The 8,562-nt window shown below is 42.5% G+C and overlaps 1 long non-coding RNA gene across 1 annotated transcript; it reads right to left on the bottom strand.

The window, feature by feature from the left end:
• Positions 1–1,477: 1,477 nt before the first annotated feature.
• Positions 1,478–7,645, bottom strand: LOC120986860. The gene is made up of 3 exons (XR_005775820.1): positions 7,516–7,645; positions 4,814–4,819; positions 1,478–1,488 (listed from the first exon to the last, which is right to left on the bottom strand). It is a non-coding gene; the product is annotated as an uncharacterized LOC120986860 (long non-coding RNA).
• Between the last annotated feature and the right edge of the window lie 917 nt (positions 7,646–8,562).

Raw genomic sequence — 8,562 nt, 5'->3', positions numbered from 1 at the left:
GCTGTTTACAAGTCAACGTGTTGTCTTCTGAGGCATCACATCCCAGTTTTCTTGAAGAGCAGACCTCAGGTCAATGAGGTTCCGGGTTACAGTGTTACGAGCCTCTACACGGCAACTCAGCTGATCCCATAGGTTTTCAATGGGATTTAGGTCTGGAGAAAGTGCAGGCCACTCTATTTGAGGTGCCCCAGTCTCCAGCAACCGTTCCCTAATGATGCAACCTTATTGAGCTGGCGCATTGTTGTCTATGAATGACCAAATTAGGGTATGGTTAGGGTGTGAAGGAGGAACTGGAATATAAGACTTTAGGCCATGTTCATACTTAAGTTATTTGGTCAGTTATTTCCATTAGTTATTGTGAGCCAAAACCAGGTGCGGGTCTTTCCCTTATACCGTACCTCTGAGTAGGCTTCACTACAGATTTTGGCTCACAATAACTGATGGAAAAAACTGACCAAATAACTGAAGTGTGAACTCAGCCTTAGGGCTCATTCAAACAGTCGTATAAAATGAGGATCCGTTTTTTTGTGGATTAGATGCAGACCTATTATATGGGGCCCCTTTCTTCTGTTCTATGGCTCCGTAAGACAAATAAAACATGTCCTATACTGTACTTGTCAATAAAAATCAGGATGGGGCCCCATTGAAGTCTATGGGTCCACAAAAATGCGGAATGCAATCCGTTTTTTGCGGACATGCTGAACTGTCTGCAAAAAATCGGATACACATTTTTGCAAACAGCATACGGCTATCTGAATGAGGCCTTAGAGAAGAAAGGAGAACTGATTGGCTTTCAGCAGAAAAATAAAGCATAAGCTAACAATTTAAATACGGTAGGGCCTTCCATGTCACACTTCCAGGAACTTCATTATCACATATTAATAGCCTATATGTGAATATTCTACATAAAAACGTAAATGGTTTTCTAAATGTTTCTAAAAATTTCTCAAAGCACAAAGTTGTTCTGGGCCTATCAAGAGAACAATAGAGCTGCATCCCAGTTCTATAGCTGATATTATCATGAAGATTATCCTTTAAATAATCTCTTTCCCTCACAGCAGTGGTAAACTGACAATGGATTACCTACCTAGAGGAGGTCATTTCATTTGTGCTGACTGCTATAGAAAGACAATATTTTGTATTTAATTTTCAATCGCATAGTACTGCTGAAATTATAGATAAAAAAATGTTTCTATGAATCTTGATTTAAAAAAACTTTCTGATGGAAGTTGTGCTTTTAAGTCACAGCTATAGGGCTTTGAGTGTGTGCAACTTTAGTGCAGTTGGAGCACCTGCTATGCACCTTTACTAGGGTGGCCACAGTTGCCAGGTCAATTCACCAGGTTTCTGGGGCTCTGCACTCAAGTGTCTTTGTGCCCCCAGGACGCAGATACAGTTGAACACCTGAAAGTGCTGGTGGGACAAGGGAACTATTAGTTCTCTGCCCCACTATTCTGGCACTTTTTTGTAATGTAGGTGGCATGATGACTACATTGCACCATCTACGATGTTCCATAGAAGCAGACCCTACCAGAAAAGACTTTGTTGCAACATGGACCGAGGGTAGGTGAGAATTACAATGCAGTGTGTGGAATTATATATATAACAAACAAGTGTGAAACAACTGAAAATATGTCATATTCTAGGTTCTTCAAAGTAGCGACCTTTTGCTTTGATTACTGCTTTGCACACTCTTGGTATTCTCTTGATGAGCTTCAAGAGGTAGTCCCCTGAAATGGTTTTCACTTCATAGGTGTGCCCTGTCAGGTTTAATAAGTGGGATTTCTTGCCTTATAAATGGGGTTGGGACCATCAGTTGCGTTGAGGAGAAGTCAGGTGGATACACAGCTGATAGTCCTACTGAATAGACTGTTAGAATTTGTATTATGGCAAGAAAAAAGCAGCTAAGTAAAGAAAAACGAGTGCCCATCATTACTTTAAGAAATGAAGGTCAGTCAGTCAGCCGAAAAATTGGGAAAACTTTGAAAGTAAGGGCTATTTGACCATGGAGAGTGATGGGGTGCTGCACCAGATGACCTGGCCTCCACAGTCACCGGACCTGAACCCAATCGAGATGGTTTGGGGTGAGCTGGATCGCAGAGTGAAGGCAAAAGGGCCAACAAGTGCTAAGCATCTCTGGGAACTCCTTCAAGACTGTTGGAAGACCATTTCAGGGGACTACCTCTTGAAGCTCATCAAGAGAATGCCAAGAGTGTGCAAAGCAGTAATCAAAGCAAAAGGTGGCTACTTTGAAGAACCTAGAATATGACATATTTTCAGTTGATTCACACTTGTTTGTTATGTATATAATTCCACATGTGTTAATTCATAGTTTTGATGCCTTCATAGTCATGAAAATAAAGAAAACTCTTTGAATGAGAAGGTATGTCCAAACTTTTGGTCTGTACTGTATATAAATGGGGCACAGATAGGCACTATATACAGGGGCAGAGAAGAGGCACTATACACAGGGGGCATAGAGCTTGAGGCACTGTATATGAGTTTCCCAGAGTGTGTGGCACTATTTATAGGATACACTAAGTATGTGACACTATATACAGAGGGCACAGAGTATGTGGCATTACTATTAGGGGCACTGTGTATGTGACACTTTATTTTCAGGGGGCATAGTATGCAACATTCAGTTGTGCAGTCTATGTTGGTAGTTCAGTATATTCAGGGCACACCATGTGGTAATAAGAGGGCTCTTAGTATATAGGGTGCCAATGTGTTGACAGACCGAGAAGCTGAAGACATCTGGGCGGAAAAATCTGCAGAGACAAGTTGTCGCCAGGAGAGTCATGAAGGTGGTCTGAACCAGATGGAGAACAACTCTGGATGAGATGTCACCTGTAAATCACTAAGGCCCCTTTCATACGGGCGAGTATTCCGCGCGGGTGCAATGCGTGAGTTAAACGCATTGCACCTGCACTGAATCCTGACCCATTCATTTCTATGGAGCTGTGCACACAAGCAGTGATTTTCACGCATCACTTGTGCGTTGCGTGAAAATCACAGCATGCTCTATATTCTGCGTTTTTCACGCAACGCAGGACCCATAGAAGTGAATGGGGCCACGTGAAAATCGCAAGCATCCGCAAGCAAATGCGGATGCGGTGCGATTTTCATGCATGGTTGCTAGGTGACGATCGGGCTGGGGACCCGATCTGTATTATTTTTCCCTTATAACCATGTTATAAGGAAAAATAATAGCATTCTGAATACAGAATGCATAGTACAATAGTGATGGAGGGGTTAAAAATAAAAAAAAATTAACTCACCGAGTCCACTTGATCGCGTAGTTGCGGAACTCTGTCTTCTTCTGTAATGTTGAGCTGCCGGCTAAGGAACTGTGGTGACATCACATCACATGATCCAATCCACATGGTCCCTCACCATGGTGATGAATCATGTGATTGGACCATGTGATTAGCACAGTGACGTCATCAAAGGTCCTATTCCTGTGCACAGCAAAGAAGAAGACAAAAGAGGATGCCGGCTGCGCGATCAAGTGGATTAAGGTGAGTTAAATTTTTTTTTTATATTTTTAACCCTCTAGCCTTATTGTACTATGCATTCTGTATTAAGAATGCTATTATTTTCCTTATAACCATGTTATAAGGAAATAATAAAATTTTTGGGCACCAATAAACATGCCGATTTTTCTCACGCGCGTGCAATACGCATTACAATGTTTTGCACTCGCGCGGAAAAATCGCGCATTTTTTCCGCAACGCACCCGCATCTTATCAGGGCAAAAAACATGACGCCCATGTGAAAGAGGCCTAAATGTTTTTTCTGACGCTGACTATGATAAGTGCTGTAATCACCTGTATGATCTACAACTGATGATGGGTGGTAACAGCTGCTTTTTGAAACAACAACTCCCAGCATACCTTTTACTACTGTTCATACCCTACTGTAGTTTCACAGTGTACAAAAATATGGGAAGGACCAAAGAAAGTATGCAAATGGTACCTGTACTGAACTCTTTGAGCTGGTGATGTACAGTATACCGTATATGTACTGCACTTGGTTTTAGAGCTGTATATATGTACTGAAGTTCTTTTTGGTATTATATTTATGGTATGAGCCTTCTGGTGCTGCATTTGACTTATTGGCTTAGTTCTGCTGCTGTATTTATGCACTATGCATAGGTTCCAGTGTTGTAGTGTGTGTTAAACTTGATCTGATACTATCTATTCACATCTGCTTTGGAAGTTCCATTTGGTGCCTCTGCCACAGATTCGGTTAAAAAGACTACATGTAGGTAAAAAAGCAGCATCCCAAATGGAAACTGAATAGACCCCATTGTAGTCAATGGAGTCTGTTCAACTCAGTTTGTATTAATTATGTGCTGAATCCGGCACTTCAGTTATTTTTATTGTTCTAATCCTGTAAAGGAACAGAATAAAAGAATGTGATAATGCTCTTGTGAACCCAGCCTAAAACCTGTATTTAAGGGGAGTAAAAATGTACTGCACATCTTTTACCTTCTCTCAGTGCATAGTGAATGTGTAAGAGGGTGAAACAGCCACCATTGCTTAAATATGGTTTCTAATACTGTTGATGTGAATTTTTACTTGTTAGAGTTGTCATTGGGTAGTTTTACCACTAGAGGCCGCTGCTAAGTATTTGAATATGCATAAGAGGTTGAGATGATGGCTCATGCTGCTGCTGCTGCTTGCTGTTGTGAAGAAACAGGAAATGGTGAGCTGAGCAGACATGTCTGGGCAGAGACTTGAAGACAGCCTCGTGTGCCCTCCTTGCGTCAGCGGGATTTGGAGTGGCCAGGGTCACTGTTAGAAGTGACCGATGGCTGTCAGCGATCCAAATGGCATCCAGGAGAGAGAGGATCGGTTCCCGGAAGGCTGGGAAAAGCCGTGAAACAGTCGGGCTGCCATAAGAGGTGAAGTTAGATTAGAATGGGGAAGAAGAAGCAGTCTGCCATTTTGTGAGCTGTCTGAGAGGACCGTGTGGATCCAGATTCTGTTCCTAGGATGAGCATCGGTGTCACGAGCTGATCAGAACAGAGGGTCAAAGTTACAGGTGCTGCAGGATCCCATGTTGTGGCAGGGACTTGCTGTTCGGTTTGGAGAAACCAGCGGATACAGTACATACTCAGGTCAGTGACTTAGTGGCACGGTATTGACTTGTAGACTCTGCCGTGTGCGCCATCGGTCAGGTCTGTTCCCCTGCGGCACAGTATCGACTTGCAGGCTCTGCTGTGTGCACCTCCGTGTTAGGGTTGTTCAGTTGGACAGGAACAGTGACTCTGAGCCTGGAGTATAGGGTATCTTGTGTACAGTCGTGGCAAAAAGTTTTGAGAATTACATAAATATTGGAAAAGTTGCTGCTTAAGTTTTTAGAATAGCAATTTGCATATACTCCAGAATGTTATGAAGAGTGATCAGATGAATTGCATAGTCCTTCTTTGCCATGAAAATTAACTTAATCCCAAAAAAAACTTTCCACTGCATTTCATTGCTGTCATTAAAGAACCTGCTGAGATCATTTCAGTAATCGTCTTGTTAACTCAGGTGAGAATGTTGACGAGCACAAGGCTGGAGATCTTTATGTCAGGCTGATTGGGTTAAAATGGCAGACTTGACATGTTAAAAGGAGGGTGATGCTTGAAATCATTGTTCTTCCACTGTTAACCATGGTGACCTGCAAAGAAACGCGTGCAGCCATCATTGTGTTGCATAAAAATGGCTTCACAGTCCAAGGATATTGGGGCTACTAAGATTGCACCTCAATCAACAATTTATAGGTCATCAAAGAACTTCAAGGAAAGAGGTTCAATTCTTGTTAAGAAGGTTAAGGGCGTCCAAGAAAGTCCAGCAAGCGCCAGGATCGTCTCCTAAAGAGGATTCAGCTGCGGGGATCGGAGTGCCACCAGTGCAGAGCTTGCACAGGAATGGCAGCAGGCAGGTGTGAGCGCATCTGCACGCACAGTGAGGCGAAGACTTTTGGAAGATGGCCTGGTGTCAAGAAGGGCAGCAAAGAAGCCACTTCTCTCCAAAAAAAAACATCAGGGACAGATTGCTCTTCTGCAGAAAGTATGGTGAATGGACTGCTGAGGGACTGGGGCAAAGTCATATTCTCGATGAAGCCTCTTTCCGATTGTTTTGGCATCTGGAAAAAGGCTTGTCTGGAGAGAAAAGGTGAGCGCTACCATCAGTTCTGTGTCATGCCAACAGTAAAGCATCCTGAGACCATTCATGTGTGGGGTTGCTTCTCATCCAAGGGAGTGGGCTCACTCACAAATTTTGCCCAAAAACCAGCCATGAATAAAGAATAGTACCAAAACACCCTCCAACAGCAACTTCTTCCTACAATCCAACAACAGTTTGGTGAAGAACAATGCTTTTCCAGCAGGATGGAGCACCGTGCCATAAGGCAAAAAGTGAAAACTAAGTGGCTCGGGGACCAAAGCGTTGACATTTTGGGTCCATGCCCTGGAAACTCCCCAGATCTTAATCCCATTGAGAACTTGTGGTCAATCCTCAAGAGGCGGGTGGACAAACAAAAACCCACTAATTCTGGCAAACTCCAAGAAGTGATTATGAAAGAATGGGTTGCTATCAGTCAGGAATTGGCCCAGAAGTTGATTGAGAGCATGCCCAGTCGAATTGCAGAGGTCCTGAAAAAGAAGGACCAACACTGCAAATACTGACTCTTTTCATAAATGTCATGTAATTGTCGATAAAAGCCTTTGAAACGTATGAAGTGCGTGTAATTATATTTCACTACATCACAGAAACAACTGAAACAAAGATCTAAAAGCAGTTTAGCAGCAAACTTTGTGAAAACTAATATTTGTGTCATTCTCAAAACTTTTGGCCACGACTGTACTTCTATATTGCTGTGTTTGTTACTACTGTTATTGCTTTGTTTATTACTACTGTTAGTAAAATTTCTGTTTTTTCACAAATGCTGGTGTCGGTGTCACTTTTCTCGTCTGTGACTTCGCTGTATCCTGGGGAGCACTCCCTGGGTCATGATCTTACAACTGCGCTATCCATGAATATGATGCACATCCTTTATTTATAATTTATGCATGTAGTGTGTTTGTGAGTAGGTATATATATGTAGAAGTTATTATATCTATAGTACAAACTTGCCAACAGTCCTGAAAGATCCAAGAAGCTCCCAAACTCCTAGAGGAGTTGATAAATCCCTCACCCAAGGCAGGGTGGACACATCATGAAAGGGGTAAGGCATACATGGAAGAGAGTGGGGTCTGGGGAAAAGATCATATCCACACCTGAAAAAAATCACGGTTATTTTACTCTCCTGTATCCTGCAGCCTGACTTGTCCATGTTTGCAAGTATACTATAGTATGGTGGACACTCCTCCTGTATACTCCAAAGCAGTGTATGAGTCTTACTAAAGGTCCTCCAGCATGTGGTGGAGGAGCTCCTCATGTTAGTTTGGGGCCCGCAATGAATGTACTGCTCTGTACTCCTGGAACCTTTAAACTGACCTTGGCAATGCCAGCACATATCCACTGTAAGAGTGGTGGCAAACAAAGGGCTCGGGTGCCAGAGACGGCACTTGGAGCCCTCTCTGTGGGCACCCGCACCCTGGAAAAAGTCTATGGCATACTAATATGCCTTAGACTTTTCCTGCCATTCATCAGTGGGTTTTGGGTTGCAGTTTGGGCACTCAGTCTGTAAAAGGTTCACCATCAGTGGTATAGGGCATGAAGAAGAGAAAAAAAAAACATTTCCCACCAGATGGAAATTATCTCAAAGTTGAGGACTTTGCAAGGCTATAAAATGAATGTGAAATGCATATGAGGTAAAATAATCCCTCAACTGATGTCACCTGTAAAGTAGAGGGGATTTCATTAAAAGAGCAACTCACTTTACATACCATATGGTGACTTATACTAAAACTGCCAAAAGTCCATTTCTAGAAGAAATGGCTCCATCATTTGCATGGACTGTTATGTATTTTTTACTTTTTTGGAGGTTTCTATTTACCTATGAAGCAGAACATGAGCACGGAAACAATGTCTTCATTATTTACAGCATTTATAAAATAAGCCCCTGTTCCTGAAAATCTACCACCCGAATCAGCAGCCAAAATTTACCCCATTTTAGAACTCTAGACCCTTTTCCATAGTATGCATGGACAAACAGGTCTCTAAAATAAGTCATAATCTCGGGAAGCTCACTAGAGAATGACATCCAAGCCATAAAGAGTTAATGAAATCCACACTGTGTTGGATTCAGTACCATGAAAATGTAGAGGAAGTTCTCATGTTACTGTATTTTAATGCACTGATTTTTGATATCCATCTCGAAATGGCACTGTATACCCTACATGAAGTTCCTTGTCCTGCCCAGATGTTTCCCTGTGGCACGAGTCCAGGTCAATCGCTGAACACCCGTACCTTTCTACGACTAGTTTGCACTTTGCTCCTGCCAAGACGGGGATCCTTAGTTTGTAGAACTCTAAAGTTGTTCAACACACAGAAAAGTTTGCAGTGTCTGTGTCAATAATGACATTGTATACTTGGAATCCTTCAGTGCAGCTGTTCAATGATTGTG

This window comes from Bufo bufo, chromosome 1 (genome assembly GCF_905171765.1).
Source record: "Bufo bufo chromosome 1, aBufBuf1.1, whole genome shotgun sequence".
Taxonomy (NCBI): domain Eukaryota; kingdom Metazoa; phylum Chordata; class Amphibia; order Anura; family Bufonidae; genus Bufo; species Bufo bufo.
This window is presented reverse-complemented; position numbering and strand designations above follow the sequence as displayed.